Here is an 18,568-nt window from a genome sequence, read left to right on the forward strand (position 1 = left end):
GCTCTCACAAGTCATGCAGCATGCCATGGTGGAGATTCAAGTAGACCGCATGCCTTCCAACAGCCCACCCTTGCACTGAACCTCACCAGAATTGGAGAAATGCCAAAGCTGATGAGTCCTGTTCATTGGGAAGTTGAAGGTGGTTCATTGAGCTTGTTTTTATGTAGACAGAGAAGCAGCTGTCAGATGTGACTAGCTTCTTGTGGCTCCCAGAATGAGCTACCATTTAAACCAACAAGCTAACGCTGAAGGCTTCATATCACCAGGATGGGCTGATGTCCTTTGTTATGATTTTCATAGCAATAGGCTGTTGAGGCTTGACCCAGTGTTGTTTATTCATGGCACTAGATAATTGCATTTACTCAACAGATTCCATACTTTACTGAATCTGTTTTAGAGTGTGACTGAATTTTTGTGAGCATTCCTGTAAATAAATTCTAAAAATTGGATTAGTTGGAGTTTATGTGTGCGTAGGGAGGTGTTCCAGATTTTTCTTGTGTACAAGGATGACTTCCAGCAGAAGCTAAGAAAACTTTTAATGGCAAGTTCTTTGTCAGTGATATTTTTCTGCAAATCATGGGAGTTACACTAGGAAAGTGCTTTCTCTGTGGCATGCTGTCCCTGCTGGGGGGGAAAGCAGGCTATGTGTACAAGACCATCATTTCTGCCCCCCCTCCCCAGAGCTGGAAACTGATTTTAGCCCTGGGTGACATCAGGTGCTTGAGGTGGTGAATTGAGGCTGGCGTATTGGCTCTTAAAAACGGAGAGGAGGGCATGGACTGGCCAGTGCCAGTACAGGTGGTACCCTACAGCTTTGAGGATCGTCCTGTCCAAAACCTTCCTTCCCTGTCCTGCATGGGGATCCTCCATCCCTTCTTTACCCCTGCACCAGGGAGGCAGCCTGCAGGTGGATGGACAGACAGATGCTGTGGTAAGGATTTCCATGCGTGTTGGGGGCATTGAGGTTCTCATCGGCGATGGTAAACATGATTTGGCTCCCGTGCTCTTGTAATCAGGCTTACTCGCGCTGAAACAGAGATTGCTCTATTGCAGTGCCAGGCCTCTAGCAATACCAACTGTTAAATAATAAACAGGCTCTGGTTGTTGGCAGCGGCTCCTCGGCCCCCAGCCCCCACCAACATGGAGTACCCATTTTCTGGGTTTACCTGCCCGCCTGTGCTCTAAAGCACAGACCAGCGCCCGTGTTTGGTGGAGGTAGAGGCAGCACAGAGACATCCGTCTCTGTCTAATCTGCTTAGTTTATTATTCTCCTAGGACCTGGGGTGATATAGCAAACATGCAGTGCTTTGGCAGCACTAACAATGGCTGTGCTGTCGTTCTAGATAATATTACAGACTTTTGCCTAATGTATGGGATATTTTTTCCCTCTGTTTATCTGCCTGTTCTTAAGGTCTTTTTTTTTTTTTTTTTTTTTCTTTTTTCCCCCCCCTTTTTTGTGTGTGTGGGGATGGAGTAGCTGCTGGGAGGGACTGGTTCTTCCTCCTGATTCAGCTCTGTTTTTTCCTGTGAATTAAAAAATAAAGTAGCATGTTTAACTGGCTTGTTCTCCTGGTGGCAGAATGGTATTTATTCCATTAAGAAGTATTACCAAGCCTTTTTCTTGTAGTTTATGGTTACAACGGGCATTAGAAAGATGAGCAATTTTTTTAGTGAATGAAGGGACTCCATTATGGAAGTCACTCCACCAGTGGGGGAAAAAATACTGCAGCAAATAAGCCTCCGTTCTTATCTCCATTTTGGCCACTTCTGTAGTTTTCGTTTGATTTCCTTATTGCTGTGTACACTGTACACATGTGGAAAACAGTTATGTCCTGTTTTATGTAGAAGTGAAGTTCAAGAGCTTGGAGATAAGTTAGGAAAAATATTGTGAAGAGGAAGATATTATACTGCAGAGTTAAAATGTAACTGCATGAATAGACTGGAATGTACATACTAATTTCCCTTTCTTCTCTAAACCCCTGAGTGGAACACAAGCCAGAATTTTCACTTGGTGGGATAACGATATTTTTTGTAAACCCATATATGAAACTAACTTTAAACAAAGTTTTTTACCATTCCATACAATTAAAAAAAATTCTGTATTTGGAGTCAACTAAATTGTGCATAGTGTAGACCATTTTTGTTCATTTGTGAGAGAATTTCCTGAGCTGTGGGTTAACCATGGCATGGATGCTAAGAAAAATCTTTGTGTTTTCAACAAATATTGCACTATAAAAATTGTGGTGTTCTGGGAGGGATTCTATCATAAAATTTGCTATCAACTCTACTTGAAACTCAGCCCTTTATCATAATTATGTTAGGTGCAAATATAAGGAAGCAAATGTAATTAGTAATCAGACCTGGGAGCCTTGCCCTGTCGCTAGCTTTTCCTACTAGTATTTCCTCTATGCAACTTTGCTGTTACAGGTCTGAGAACCCTTTAAAGCCCTCGCGTAATTAGTGTTTAGGGTTTGAACTAAGAAATACAAGATGGTGAGGTGTGAGGCTCCCTGATGCTGTTTCCTCTTAAAATTGATTGCATAACGTATGTATATTTGTCAATTTTCAATAAGTGAGTCAAGTTAAATACTCCAGAATAAGGTGGGAAAACTTGAGTTTGTCTAAATCCTTAGGCCAAATCCCATCATATGCGATTTTTAAAACATCTAGATGGCGTTAGGAGACCAGCACTCTTTGCTTCCTGTGGCATTTGTTTTCCTAGCATACTTGAGCACTTCTGAAAATTCTTGTGTGTTTTTTTTTTTTAATCATCCCTGAAGGCTTTGGCCTGAACAAGCATTTGGCATTTGACGCAGTCTGTGTTGAGACTGCAGCAATGACTTCTCCCCCTGTTTGTCGTTTACTTGAGTAGATCTCTACAGACAGTCTTTTGATTTATTCTTAATGGGAACAAGTTGGAGTTCAGTGCTTCTGAAGGTCTTCAAAATATGGGAGACGTATCAGAAAATGGACTTTATGGTTAACATGTTCTTTCTGAATGGTGTAGAATTTACATAGCTTAATACATCCTTTTTTTTTTTTTTATTTCGTAAGAATGTTGAAGTGATGCCAACAGATAATTTTCAGGAGGCTAGAACAGGGCAACTACAGGTATGTAGGGAGAGGCAGTGCACTCAGGAGATTAATGAAGTGCCTTTGCAGCTGCTATTGTAGAAGCTGGAAACCTTGTTTCATTAAGCAGAAAAATAAACTACAGAAACAGAAGACTCCCTCTCCTTCTTTCTAAAAGTGTTTCCTTTCTTAAAATGCACATTTTTAATCCAGTGGGAAGAGTCTTTTCTTACTGCTGACATACTCCTTAAATCATATTGTTTTCAGGCAGTAGGTAGAGTGTGTAGATGAGTGACATTTGCTTGTAACTGTAACTAAAACATAGTTTTAGTGACATAAAAAAAAATTATTGCATTTATAAGCTGAACCATTTACAGCACGTAGAAGGAAAATTCAAAGCAAGAGTTAGCAATGGAACATCTCTTATCTCCTTCAGTGCCTGCAGCTGTGCCATCTTGGGGTGTGATTTATTCCGCAAAGAGAGTTGTCTGGCCAGTAGTTGGTCAAAAGAATCACCAGCAAGAACTGCAGGGAGCTGTGGGAGCGATTCAGTAGGTGGTGCTGTTCCCTTGAAGCCAGCTCTGATGCCTGTGCCCAGCAGGATACTTAGGGGGTGTTTATTTCCACAGCTTTAGCTTTCAGGTAGGACCTGAAAATCTAGCTATTTGTTGCCATAAAAATCTTGTTAATGCTTTTTGTCAGCTGTAGCAGTATTCTTAGATACATATTTGAACTCCTGGGAGCATGGGGGTGGGAAATATAGAGGAGGATGAAAGGTAATGGTTTCAGAGTCATCTCATATGTACTTGAACCCGAAGCTTGAAGCCAATTTCAGGATCTGTGAATTCCAGGAGTCACAACTGGACCCCCACCCTGTGACAACAAATGGGCAGATTTTATCTTGCTGTATGGATAGCATTCCTCCAGGTAGCACTAAACTTGGTTTCCAGCACAAGGCAAAGTTGAATCCAGAAGCAGACCCAGAGGGGACTGCAAACATTCCAGGGCTGGGAGGTGCTTGAATGTGAGCTCTCGGTGATGGCTCTCCACTGAGCTACGCTCTGGTGCAATACAGCCACTTAACTAACAAACAAAGCAATGCTCTTCCCCCCCACTGCCCCCCACCCCCCCCAGAGGACATGAGTAATGTCCTTCCAAGCTGTCTCCAGACTTGAGAATTCTTCTCAGAAATCTTCAGAAGCAGTGAAACCTGTTGCACTGTGCTGGGCATATGTGCATCTTCTGTGGGAGGACTGCTTGTTATGGTCACTCAGAAAGAAGAACGTTCTGTTTAATTCTGCAGGACACATAAAATATAACATCAGAAATTTCCTTTTGTATGGTTTGAGGTCAGAAAGGATCATTAGATCATCTAGTTTCACCTTCTGTGTGTCACCAGCTATTAGATTTGTCCAGTCATCCCTGTTTTGAACCCAGTTATGCAGAGACAGCATCTCTCCATCTTGAAACCATCAGGAGGTTAAAGCTCCTCCCTCCCATTGATAGTTTTGTTCCAATGGTTAATTCCCTTGCTGTTTAAAAATGTGGGATTCGTTTCTGGTTCGATTTGACTTGTCTGTCTTTCTTTCTTGGCTTCACGTTCCAGACTTTGGTTCTTGTTATGCCTTTCTTCACCCAATTGATGATCCCTTTAGAAAACAATGCAACAAAGAAAAGTAAAAATGCCTTCCCGAGCCTACCCACTACCTCCTGTTTCTGCCTCCAGGGATTGCATTAACCGTCTTTGCCACATTGCACTGGGTGTTCATGTCCAGTTGTTTATTTGTTGTGACCTCCAAATCCTTTTCAGAATTGCTGTTTTCCAGGGTTGTAGCACACCCCACGCATCCCTGTGCCCAATCCTGTGAATGCAACGTTGTTCCTTTTTCTTAAAGGTATGCCATACTAGAAAGTTTTATTTGAAAGAACAGAAGCTTGTGCAAAAGCCTGATTCTCCCCGTCTGTTGATACCCTGTTGTCCTGATCTTTTATCACTCTTTGTGTCACCCAGCAGTGATTGATCAAAATGCTGAGCAGTGTTGGGGTTATTACTAATTTTACATGCGTCTTGCTAAAAATTCCTGTGTTTGAAGACCCCCCAGTAACATTTTTGTGAGGGTCTTCCATTAGTTAGTTGTTCAACACATAGTTTCATTGACAGAACTGGAATGCTGTGTAGTAGTACTAAGTCAAATGCTTGTAAAACTGTAAGTGTATATGCTCTTATGCTTAGATAATTTACATACTTACCGAAGAGTGAAATCAGGTTTGTTTGACAAGACCTACTTTCCATAAACCCATGTTGACCAGCATTAATTATATTCCTATCCTTTAGTTTTTTATTGATAAACTTAGTCTTGGCATAAATGGGTGCAACTTTATTGGTAGTAGAGTTGTACATTTTGCTTGCTTACAGTGTTTTTTAATGAGCGTGTATTATTAAAAAAAAAAAAAAGAAAGCAAAAATTAATGCTCAGGGTACAGCAGTATAAGCAAGAGTATTTCAATTAATATTTGGAGACCCAGTCTGTAACTTCTTTTGTGGCTGTGGATGGAATGCACTGGTAGTTCTAGTGAGCAGAGGTAGCGGGCAGTAGGGAAGGTCTCTAACTGGAATTTTAATCTGTCAAAATGCTTGTGGGATTTCTTACAAAAGCTAAAGTTGGATCTGAATTCTTCTTTTATCTTACATAAAGTGTATGTATATGCTCTGTGGGCATCAACACAGTACTCCCACAGTCTTCTCTTGTGTGTACTAAAGCTCAAAGTAAAGCTTGTTTTTCCTCAGCTGGTCTCTTCTTTCATTTTCTAAAGTTCACAACAGGAATCTAGAGGGGAAATCCTCAAAGTACCACAGAGTTGTAGGTGCTGATGAGATGGCTATGAAGCAGCTGTGCTGCTGTGGAGGCGGGAGGTTGATGACTCCTGTAAACATCTCAGTGTTACTTTCAGATAGCTTGAGACGTGATTTTCTTTCCTATCAGGTCTTGAGATGTTTTGCGCTTTAAACGCCCTATTTTGTCTAGTAAGCCTGAAATATTTACCATTTACATTAGTCTCCAAATGAAAAATGTTGAAAAGCTCTGCAAGCAAGACTCATGGACTACTGCATTTGACTTTGTCTAGTGTATAGAAATCTGCAAGATGTGGATGAGAGTTGTCTGTATAGAAATATTTTAATCTTGTATGAAATAAATGTGTGGATTTTGTTTTGTCTCTAGGGCATGGAGACTTGGCCAGAATTGGGCTGGCACGGATGGCAAAAAAAAAAAAAAAAAAAAAAAAATTAGAGTATACAGGAATGACCTACTTAAAAAAAAAATTAAATTGGAAAAAAGAGTAATGGCTTGTAGCTATGGGATAATGGAATTTGGGACACTGGTGACTACACTTCATCCTAATCTTGCTTTTAATTGACAACAGACGTGTTTGTGCTGTATTATGGAAAGACTTTGTGATCAACATACCTTTGCTGCATGAAACACTCATCCTTTTTATGATGCTGTTCAGAGCAAATAGTCCAGGATTCCAATGTCCAGGTCCAGGATTTTCATTTGAATCCATCTGCATTGTATTCTGAGGGAAACTCACTCTCATAATTGAAAAACAAACAAACAAACAAACCCCACCCAGTCTCTTTCTCCCTCAGAAAATACCCACTTTCTTTCGAAATACTTAAACTTCTTCCTCTTCAAAGGATGACATAGTGAAGGCGAGTGTTTCTAATGAGTGTTCGTTGGCAGATTAGTGCTATCCCTGTTGAAAATATTTGGGGTAGGAACTCTTTCTACATGGTGCAAAGGATTGTTGTTTCTGATCCAGCTCTATGAGCATTGCTGTGATACAAATATTTTAATTACCATAATGTATGGGTTGGAGAAGCTGAAACAGAATTTAAGTGATTTCAGTGCTGTAATGCTAGATAGAATTCATGAATCTCAAACCCAGTCTTTTAGCACTAGACTGTTACTTTACTTAGTAGCCATATTCTGAAACTTAATAAAAGCATTCTGTTTTCAAGAGAAGATTCCTTTACAAGGAAGTTATTCGTGATAAACCATTTGAAAGAGCATTTTTTTTTTAAATTACTGTAGTTTTTTCACCCACAAAGTTGTTATCTTCTCGTTCTTCTTGATGAAAATGGCATTTTATGTCTTAGCAGTTTATCTATACATTCAGTCCATAAGTCCCTCCACCTTAAAAGCTCATCGTAGATTTGGTGAGATACTGTGTGCCTTGGGGAGCCTGAATGATTTATTACAGTCCCCACCCTTCATCCCCTTCCAAATACGACAGTCAGAATTCAAAGTGAGAATAATTACAGCTGTGCAGTTACGGCAGTTCTGAAAGACAGGGTAATATGAAGACTCCAGAGGAAATGTTAACAATTCTAATAGTTTTTCATAAAAGACAGAGAGACACTGTCAAACCAGAGGTTTAAACAAAGAGTAGGTTAAAATAAAAAGGACAGACAGACCTAAAGGCCATCAAGGGCCAGTTGAGCCATAGTACTGAGGGTAAGCAACCCAAAACTTGTTGTCTAAAATATCGATATCTTGCTAGCAAAAAAAGACACGTCTATTATCTGCCCCACTAGATAAGTCACAGGGGGACACAGAGGAATTAAATAAATCTCTTTCACCTCCTCTCTCTGAAATACTAAATTAAGGTTAGTGGCTACATTTGACAAAGAAAAAGTGTTTCATCTGCACTGCACATAGTGAACTATTAGTGCGACTGCTGCATTTATACAAATTGAATGGCATGCTATTGTCCATCATCTTTTTCTTTTCCTTTTTTTATCCTTGTTTTGAATAATTCATGGGAAAAATGATCACTTCATAATGCCACAAACTCACAGCAGGCAAAACTAATTTTACATGATATGAAAACAGATTTTATTTATTTAAGAGTAATATTTAAAGAAAACAACAACTTTTTTGACACCAGCTGCTGGGAAATAAATAGAATATTTTATGACAGAAAAAAAATCCAAATGCGTTAAAAGCTGTTCCTGAGAGATGGATTAAAAAATAAAATATAGATGTTGGGCAGATAAATTTAAACTTGGTGGTCACTGATGTAATTCTCTTCTTTGCAGGGTGTGTGTGCGGGGGGGGGGGGGGGTGGGGTGGGGTGGTGAAGGATAGTTTTCTGGAGGAAAGGAAACTTCAGAGGAGTGGTAAGTTCTGCAATAAGAAGTTCTCTGAATAGCTGGTTTCTGTGTGCCAGTGACTGGGGACAACTTGGGTGACGACTCTGCAAGACCTTTTACATCATCTAGACCGGATGGTTTTTTTTCCCCTCAAGTGTCTGTTGCGTGAGAAGCAAGCCTCTTTTTTTGTCTAGTTTTTTCCATATCTGACCTCTGCCCTTTAGCAGGAGGAAACACCAAAGACCTAGGATGCAATGTTAAGCTGCAGCTTTTTTTTTTTTTTTTTTTTTTATCTTGAGGTGGCTTGATGAATGCGCAAGAGGTATTCTGGAGGGGGAAAAAATATATATATATAAAAAAATAAAATAAATCTGTTAATGGTGCTGTGCTCTGCTTTTCCTTTGCGTTCTGGAGAAGGAGGATGGAGAGCTGCCCTGCAGCACGGTGGGAATGGAGGCAGGCAGTGCTCAGTGTGCAAGCCTCTCCCCTCGCTGCAATCTGGCGGCTGGCGTGGGGCTGGGCCGGGTGCCATGGGCCCTCCTGGGCCTCGGCCTTGGTTGCCCGAGAGTCCAAGGAGCGAGTGGGTCGGTGCCCGGTTCCGGTGTGGTAGGGAGGAGGAGATGGAGAGCTGCGCAGTATTTTAGTACGAGAGCAGTCGGAACAAATGCCATTGGTAATATAAATGTTGTTTATTGCATTTTCATGTAAAATTGTTTAACTTAAAAACTCTTAGTGACAGAGGGAATGTAAATCTGAGGCTGAGAGCCTGAGTCACCAGCAGAAGTTTATTATTATCCGTGATAACAGCTGAATTCCAGCCTTCCTGCGTGCTATAAAATGGGGCAGTTTTGTCTATTATTGGCGCCGTGTGCACTGCTATAGTTAAGGGTTTGTCAGCGGTTCAACGGTAAACCCCTATTTTCACGGGTTTATAACTCGACTGTTAAAAATTCACTCCAGGCTGAAACTTGGCACATGAGATAAAGTCTCTGCAAGTTATGCTGAAACTTAGGCTGTCCTCAGGCAGCTTCCTGACAGTGTTAAAAGACACGAGGTGTGTGTACAACTCCTTTCAAAAGACAACAGAGAGCGAGGACAAGGGCCCAGCATTCTGTGCCTTTGATTAAAAATGATGCTGGTGTTGGATTCTGGCTTGCTTAGAAGGAGCACCCTGATGCCACTTGGTATTCTTGCGCATGTCTTACATTTGGAAAGACTTTTATTTAAATTTCCGTAACTTATCTGTTCTCTTCCCTGTTAGTTTTACATGGAGAAAAATCCATCAAGCCCTTTGTATGCATTTCTTTAAATGGGAATTAAATGCACTGTTGTTTTGCTACGCTTTGAGGTTTAAACACCATTTAATGTTTCCATTTAACTAGCTGCCATTAATTAGTTAATATTTGTATAAAGCTTGGGTGATATAACATGCTCTAAGTATATGAAGTATACTGTTATTTAATACTTCCAGTAATGTTTTCCAAGAGATGAATTTCAAGGCTGTAATAGAGTTGTAACTTCTGGGTAGTTACAATGATGCGACCTTTGCTTTGACCCAGTGTCATCTGGTACAAGGCATGCTGTAATCATGTGAAGAGAGCATGGTTTGATGTGTTTGTACACTCTAGTTCATCAAGGTATGAGGATCAACGCTTTTTTTGAATGGGTGTTCACTTTTCAAACCAGTTGGATGTTTTTATGGGGTTGTCATCTTGAAGGTAATGCCGTCAGGTTACCTTTGATTTTGTAGCTGGTCATGGTGATCAGGGAGTACCTTCGGTGCTGCAAACTGCCAAGAATCCTTTAAAGGAAAGAAGTGAATAGTGGTAATTCTTTATCTGATTATACAGAATTATAAGTAGATAGGTCCAGCTGTGAAATCTGAAGTTGACCTGGGAAAATGAACCTTTCTGTACATCACAATCAAAAGCATGGGCAAAAAATTACAAGGGAGAAGGTCTAGTTGAGGTGCACCAAGAGGTGAAGGGTAAAAAAAATCAGTGGGTTAAATATCAGCCTCTGACATATGTGGAAAGATGGTGCTTGTCTTGTTACCATTAATAAATGTAAAATATGTATTTGAAAAAAATGTGTCCATACTTTGCACGTACAATTTTGTTTAGATTTTTTCGGCACTTGACCCATTAAGGATCTAATTCTTGGCTTATATCTGTTGATTAAAGAACAGCACTAGAAATTAAATTGGCCGGGTGAAACAAATTCTCTACTCTTATGCAGTCATAAATCAGAAATAACCCTGGATTTTCATACAGGTGTCAGTGTTCTGGATTTACACTAGCATATATCTAAAATCAAAATTTGTCCAGCTATCTAAAATTTGGGAGTTTCAGTTTGTGTTGTGAGGTAGCAGTCGGTTGGCATAGACCTCCTTTTGCTGAGGTCATCTGGTCTGTCCGCCAACATCCGCGCCTGCAAAAAAATTTCATTATCTTAACATCCACCATTCCTGATGGATGAATCTCGTACCTAACCTTGATTATCTCCAGAGAAAATAGTTAAACACAGTCTTCTGAGATTTGCTACCAAATATTTAAATGTCTTACTGCATTGGAAATAGTAAATCCATGTAATGAATTGTAACTAGCAGTGAGTCTGAGGTGCATCTTCTGGAGCTAACTTTTTGCTAAACTTTATTTGAATTCAGGCACTTCGTAGAGCATGTGAAAGGGCTTGAGGTCAGGGGGCTGCATAACTGATAGAGTTCTGTGTGATTAGTCTTGGAGGTCTCAGTTTAAAAAGCATCATTAACTCAGTGTTACCTTTCAGTGCCTTTCTAAAATCTTTCATTTTAGACTAGAGGCCTGTGTGCAGAATTTAAGAGGCTTATTCTCTTACACAGAAATAATGCTGCTAAGCTGCTAGAAATCTCAGCAGCTTAATATAAATGTTCAAATAAAAAAGTTAGTATTTTAACTGTATAACCTTCAAATATAATTAATAATGAAATCCTAAGCAGGAGCCTAGGGGAAAGCATTTGGATTCTTTCTATTTGCGGAATAGGTGCAGGTCTCTAGTGTGCTGTTGAAAATAGGGACTAAATATGAACTGATGATTTGGAAATCACTAATGTGTGCTGCTGAATACAGTCATAGTTGGGGTATAAAGTAGAGCACAGGAGAAAATGAAAACAGAGGGACTTGGGCCACTAACTTCACGCTCAGATACTAAGTACCAAATTTGTGTACTAGGTGGAGGTATTCAGATGCAGAGCTTTTTCATTTGGCCTGAGGATTAAATTATGTTATCCTGCCAGTGCAGGAGGTAGTATATTATTTTTTTCTTCATTCCCTTACCAGTGCCACCCAAGCTATTATTCTGGAGCATAATTACTGGAACAAAAATCACAGTAAGTGGGTGCGTCATGGCCACCTGTACGATGAGCCTGTTAAGATGTCTAGCACAGCAAGATGCTTTCTAGAAACACGGCCTCCCAGAGAAAGAACATGTTTTCAAGAGCTAATCTGAAGGTGGTGGTCATATTCTAACTCAGAAAAGGCAGCAAGAAACTGTCCAGGTAATCAAGGCCCTTCTCAAGAGCTGCATGTGTTCTCCAGTGTAGTTGGAATACGCTGCTCATTCTGTGCTTACTCTTTTCAGAACCTGTGTACCACTCCACACTTGAAGGATGCATGGGAGGGCCACCAGTTTGCTCCTTGACGTAGTGCTTAAGCTCTGCAGCAGTATTAGCTGTAAACAGGAACTGTGTGATTATGTGCCGGAATTTTGGCCTCAACAATGAAATAAGCAGAGAGGAAAACTCTCTGCAGGTACTTCAAATGTAAGGGATGTCCACACAGTTCTCTTCCAGAGCGTAAGTGGAAAAGGTAGAAGCCCTGAAAATGACTGGTTATTCCTTTTTATTTTCCAGCTCTTTAAGCAGCTTGCAGCACACACTGTAGGTTTGATTAAAGGTATAAATGAGGGTCAAGTTGGGGTTTGCTACATTAAAATCCTTGGAGTCACATGATTGGGAAGGGAAAAAAAAGAAGATGCGAGTGGAAAATGAAGTTCAGTGTACACAGTAGTCAGCATTTACACATCGCTGTCACACTGTGTGACCTGAGGTATTGCAATTACTTCCTATGTAGGTATCAGTTGCCATTTTACTGACAGCTTCTGGAAATGTGATGGTATTGGCTAATGGAGCAATCATACTACTTGTCAGAGAAGAAAAAATTATATTTAGACCTGCCTTTTGTAACAACACCCTGAAGTGGTTGATGGTGCCTAAAAGGGACAACGTCGAAGTCAAACTGTTACTTCACGTAGTCTGTTTTTCAAACAGGAAGAAGCAAAAATCTTACAAAACGTGGAAAGGACAATGCAGATTGACTCCCAGTCTACTCTTCTAGATCCCCATCCCCAGCATGGTAGCTACCAGGGCTGCATGTCAATCCTGGGGACACCTCCTGTGTTGCGGGCCATGTTGTGTTGTACCCTATCCATTAATTCTCTTACATTGGCTGCATCATCCCTCCTTCACCTCTCAGGAGCAATGAGTCTTCACTGCAGGAGCCATAGCCTAGGTTTTTTGCGACCGTCTGTGGTGGTTGTGGGAGAATCTCTGTTCTGTGCTGCCTTCTCCTTGGGAAAAATGATGAGCTGATGGAAATACTCACTTGTCCATATCCAGCCTGTTGCTAACCAATTAATTAATGCTTTAGGATTATGCTGAATCTTTCTCCCACCTCAAGCAATTGAAGGATGTACTAACGAATGACTGTTCAGCAACTGCAGATTGTTTATGTAGTCTTGAAGTCTTTTATGTAAACTTTCACATGTGATGGTTGTGTCTAAAGGTGCCTTGTGCCATTAACACAGCTACTTGTTTTCTGAGGCCAGAAGCTGACTAGTTTGAGGTTGCAGAACCTGAAATAAAGTAGAAATCAACTTTTCCCCTTACTCCGGATTCAGAAGAATGTTCTGGACATCTTAAGACATTAGCAGATAAATATATATTTAGCAATGTTTGTTAAACCTCATACCTCTGTAGGGCATACAAATTGTTTATCTTAGCCAAAATCAGATATTAAGTGCTTGATAGATCTGGAATGCAGGTCTAGTCTTCAGACTTCTTTAGCTGTCAATTAAAAGTGGAAGACTTTTTTTGTTGTTGTTGTTTTTGTCAAAATGGTACTTCTCGGTGATATGTAGTCTTTCTCCCACCTCAAGAAGTTAATGAGAAGACTTCTTGTCATAGGGTTCATTTTTATCAGGACTGCTGTACATAGCAGAGAGAACGAATGCATTTCCAGTAATTTTCAAGAAACAATTAGTTCAGTGAGCACTGGAATTCGTGAATCTAGATTTTCTATGGATTAGTGTTATGGTCAGTTGTTTGCTGCCTAAGAAGGAGTGACCTCTCACTGAAGTATTTTCTGTTTTCTGAGATGCTTATAAATCCAATTCTGTGGTGCTTAAGGTATGAACTTGTGCTGTTGGTTCTGTCTGGGGGAATTAATAGTGTCTCTCTCTACCCTGCCTTTTTTAATGAAGCTTGTAAGAATCAGCTTTTTTTATTCAGGGTTATACCCCTCTAGCAAATTTGGTTGAAACTGGTAAATTAAAGAGCATGAGGGGAGAGGATGTGTCCAGACAGCACAATTTTAGCCTTAAGGAGACCAAGAGAAAAAGCTGGTATCCAGAGATAGGATATCCTTAGTTATTCCAGCTTTAACCAATGATTTGCTCCCTGACCTTTGGCAAACCACTTGTCTCTTTATGCAGTAAGAAATATCAATTGATTGAATTGATCTCCGCATGGAATGAGGTCATTTTCAGATTCCTGATTGAGGATCTCAGGGTTCTTTGTTGCCAAATACTGAGGAGGTAGGAAGGTAATGGTAAACAGGCTTTCAGTATTTTCTTAAGATATGCTGCCATGTCTTGATAATGATTCACCAAAAGGTTTGAGCAGGTTCTGCTGATTGAATAATGCAGGTGAAAATGTTTCTCTGAATTGAGGACAGTTTGGGTATGGACTGTGCAGCCTGAAGAAAGGAGACCTAAGAGCATTTATAGGTTTGAGAGCTTTATCTGAACATTAGCTTATCGTTAATCAAAAGATCTCCCAGAAATTAGGAGATTTGTTTAACTCTTCATGTACTATCTATGATTTATTGCTGGTTGAAACTTGATATAAGAGTAACAGACTACGTAAGTTTACTTGCTTGGGGTTTTTTTGGTCATACACTGGCAAATCTGTGAAAAGTAAAGCATCAAGTCTTCTTTTTCATTCCTTTCACCTGTCTGTAATGTATGCTAGAGCCAATCCCCCCCTTCTTTTCTTATTTGATCATGTGATGTGACATGTGAGCCATGCAGTGGGAAGCTGGGTATCAGCATCAGTTACAACGAATGAGTGTTTGGAAGACTGGTAAGTCAGGCCAGCTTAAAGCTTCAAAGCAAATCTTTACTAGACTGGCGTTCATTAACAATACGTATAGCCAATAGTTCCTAATCATTATTAGTTATTATCACTGTGTATTTAGTTGGTTCTTAACAGTCCCATTCTACGTTAGCTGTGAGTGTGCAGTACCACAGAGTTGATGCCTTATGGTTGTCCTGCAGTCCCAGGTGGTCTTAGTCACCAAGGTTGAGGTCATCAGTCAAGAGCTCTTTCATGAGGGAAGTGACTTCTTTATTCCTCATTTTTTTCATTTGCTCTTCTTTGAGGTTTTTATGCTTCTCAAGCCTCTTCCCACCCCCTCCCCCACCCCCCAAAAAGGGGGGTAATCTCATCTGCTCCCAAAATTATCTTATTTTTAAGACAAGCACTTGCTCTATTTCTACCAGACATTTCTCCAGCTTAATCTTCAGGATTATTCTGGTTCCAGCAGATACCTTTCCTGCCTGTTCTGCATCCTTTTTCTTATCCTGCAGATTTTAGTACTTCTCACGTATTTTCCTGTATCCCCTTTTCTGCAGCAATAACACAAGTATCTATTTGCCCCTTTGTGATTATATGTTACTTACATACTGGTGCTTAGCTGTATTACAAAATGTTTATGCATTTTGTCCGGTTATGCTGTTAGTACTACAGTCTTACAAAATATTATATACTCATGTCGGTGACTGATTGCAGTGTACTTACGTTTGGGTTCAAGGCAAGCAAATATCAATTATATCCAGCCTAGCGTACTTCTGCTTTAGGTGTGCAACAGCCTCTGCCTCAGCGACACCATGGGTTTTCCAAAAGAAGAAACTTTCTGCTTGGGTCAAGCTCTATCACAGAATTTGTTTGGTTTCTTTCTGGTGGTGTGGGAATCTTCTACAGTGCTCCTTAGGTTGGAAGGATGGTGGGAATAACAGGTACAGCTCTGCACAGAAGATGGCTTTTTGTTCCTGGCTTTTAGTTGGCTATTGTGTGACCTCCAAGAGCCCAAAATGGTTCTAATTAACTGAGTTTGCTATCCCTGTGGTTCTTGAACTTTGATTGCTTTGCACAGAGTTTGAGTTGTCTGTCAGGCTTGAGGCTGACCATTTGATATGTCATAAACTTCACATTTCTTGATTGTGTAATGAAGCGGTTGGTGTTTTCAGAATTTGTTATAGCACTTCATAAAAGGGAGAGGGTGTTTTGTGTTGGTTTTTGGGTTTTGGCTTTTTTTGTTGTTGTTCCGTGGCATGGAAAGTTGAGATGAAGCTGCTTCCTCTGCAGGGGTCTGTGTCGCTACCAAATTTTCCGTAGTTACTACTGCCACATATGGTTTTCCGTGCTCTCTGATCTCCGAGTCTTTTCTTCTGTTCTGTGGGGAGTCTTCAGTGAATATCAGCCAGCAGGCATAATGCAAGAAATCTCAGGGGTCATCAGTCAGAAGTTACATTAGATTATGCCAAATTATATGTAATGTATTTTTTTTGACTCAGGACCTTGCTTTATTTTTACCAACAGTTATTAACAAAGGGCCAACTTGTCCCAGTTGTCAAAAGATGATGGGAAACTGTGTGTGACAAAGAGCACATTAGGATGTCTTTACAAAATAGGTGTGAAGTCTTGAGCTATGTAGCCCTTATCTATAGGGGAGAAAAATAGAAGGCTGCTTCTGGGCATCTCTGTAGACAGGGCCATGGGGTAGTGGTATAACAGATGAGTTCATCACTATGTGGTTCCCATGGCATTGCTTACAGTGTCAGTGTAGCCTGACACCTTTCTTAACTACAGAATGAAGTACTGACTGTGAAGAGATGGTTAAAAACTACGGATGTTCTAGTTTGGAAGGGAGGATCCTAGATCTTCTCTGATGTCCTTGCATAGTTCTTTTGTTTATGCCAAGCAGAAAGGACTGCTGTTTTGGTTCTCAATGTACAACCCGGTTGGCATGGCATGGCATGACATTATGAAGAACCGTGCTACTTGGTTGCAAGAAGGGATCTGTGATGATGATTTATGTCATCATTTTATTGCTTCCTTTCACCCCTGGCTCTAACCATGCAGTGTATTGTTTTAGCTTTTAATCTTCCACTAATGTCATCGATATTCTAGGGTGAGTGATACTAACAGAGTTATCTGTAGGAGTTCCACTGGCAGTAGCACTTGTTTAATTCTTCTTAGATAGATACAAGCTCAGTTTTGGATCTTTGCACTTTAATCTCCTTTTGAGAGCATTCAGTATGATCAGAAGAAAAGGAACAGATTATAGTTCTCTTCAAAATTCTTGTCCAGTCTGGCTTAGCTGTCTGTGTCTTTCCTTCAAGTAATGACAATGACAGAAATTATTTTTCTTTGCTTTACTAGAGGACTTCTTGAAATCCTTACATGAGATTACACACAGTTTCAATTCTGTATTGAAAGTTCTGTTGGTTCTTTTAGCAAGATAATGTATTTTTCCAAGTATTGCTTAAGAACTTGCATTAAGAAGCTTAACAAACAGTATTTTGAACACCTGGAAGAGTAAAAATCACTTTCCTGCTTAATACCTTTAACTTTAATATTAAATATAATCATCCAGTGTTCTGCACCCACCAACTCCGAAATTGTCCACCATACCTTTCATGAAAATAGCATTGTATCATGCAAAGTGCAAAGGGAAGATACAACAGAAAAGAAAAATAAGGAATCCTTAAAAAAAAGTTTTTAGTAAAGGAAACTATGACAGCATTGTACTTATAACCTGAACTGTGTGAATCTTAACTTGTCTTTTATAAACCATATCTGATAAAATGAAAACATGAAATTTGCATAAAACATGACAAAATTTGGGATTGGTACAAGTCACGCCCCTCGGGGATGCATACAAGGTTATGAAAAGAAAAGATCACCTGCATTTCTTTTATATATGTATATATATCTATGTGTGTATAAAGCAAAAGTGCAGAAGTTTCTTTTCACTCTCCTTCCTCCCCCATCCCTACTGTACTTAGTCCTTTCAGCCTCTTTTTTACAGAAAACAAAAAAAGGCACAGATTTCAGTTTTTAGGGTTGCAAACAATTTTTAAAGATCCCTCCACTTTAATATTTCTGGCTTCTGGCTTTCAAACAATTGCCATTTTACCTAAAAGGGCAACGTGTTTACAGATTGTATGTGAAATCACTTTTGAGAGTAACGTGTTTCCTGAACATCTCTATTTTTAGCACGGTGATAGCTCAAAGCTAAGAACCCTTCCTAATTGGAACTGTACTTGTGGGAACTTAAAGATAGGGTTCTTAATTTTTTCCTGATATGGACACATCTTAATGTAGGAGGCATCTTAGGAAATCTGAGACAATCCTCCTCTTATTCATAGCTGTGAGGCTTCTCTCCCTTCCAGGTTGGAATTGTGTAGTTTTCTACTTGAGAACTAACTATGGTTGCTTCCAGTGCAAAGTTAAATGTTGAATGTGTTTTTAGCTGGTTTTTTTGTTTTTTTTTTTTTAAAGATGCAGTTTAGCAATGGGGAATAAGGTGAGCCAGACCAATGTGACTAATGAGTTTTCTGCAGGCCATCAGCAACAGCCTCTCACCAGTGGTGTGTGGACCGTCATGCTGCTTTAAGAGAAATGGTGGTAGTGCATGACTCTTCAGAAGTCCTACAAATAAACACTGGCCTGGAATGTTTCGTTAGCATTTTAAGAACAATAAAACAATGCAGATTTAATAGGCTAATATGTTTAAGTGGCCTTGGTACCATCTTACTTAACACAGTGGGATTTTCTGCAGCCTGCAGAGGTAGGAAATAGTTCTGTACATATTTACTGTGTAGGACTTCCTTCTTTTGGACTTAATGTGGCTTAGAACAAAGAAAAAACAACTTTTCTCCTGTCATTCACCAGTGGAAGAAGCATTTTTAAATACATTAGAGGCATCTTTATTTGTCTCTGTGAACATCAGGGCCCTGCTG

This window comes from Pelecanus crispus, chromosome 1, assembly GCF_030463565.1.
Source record: "Pelecanus crispus isolate bPelCri1 chromosome 1, bPelCri1.pri, whole genome shotgun sequence".
NCBI classification, from domain to species: Eukaryota; Metazoa; Chordata; class Aves; order Pelecaniformes; family Pelecanidae; genus Pelecanus; species Pelecanus crispus.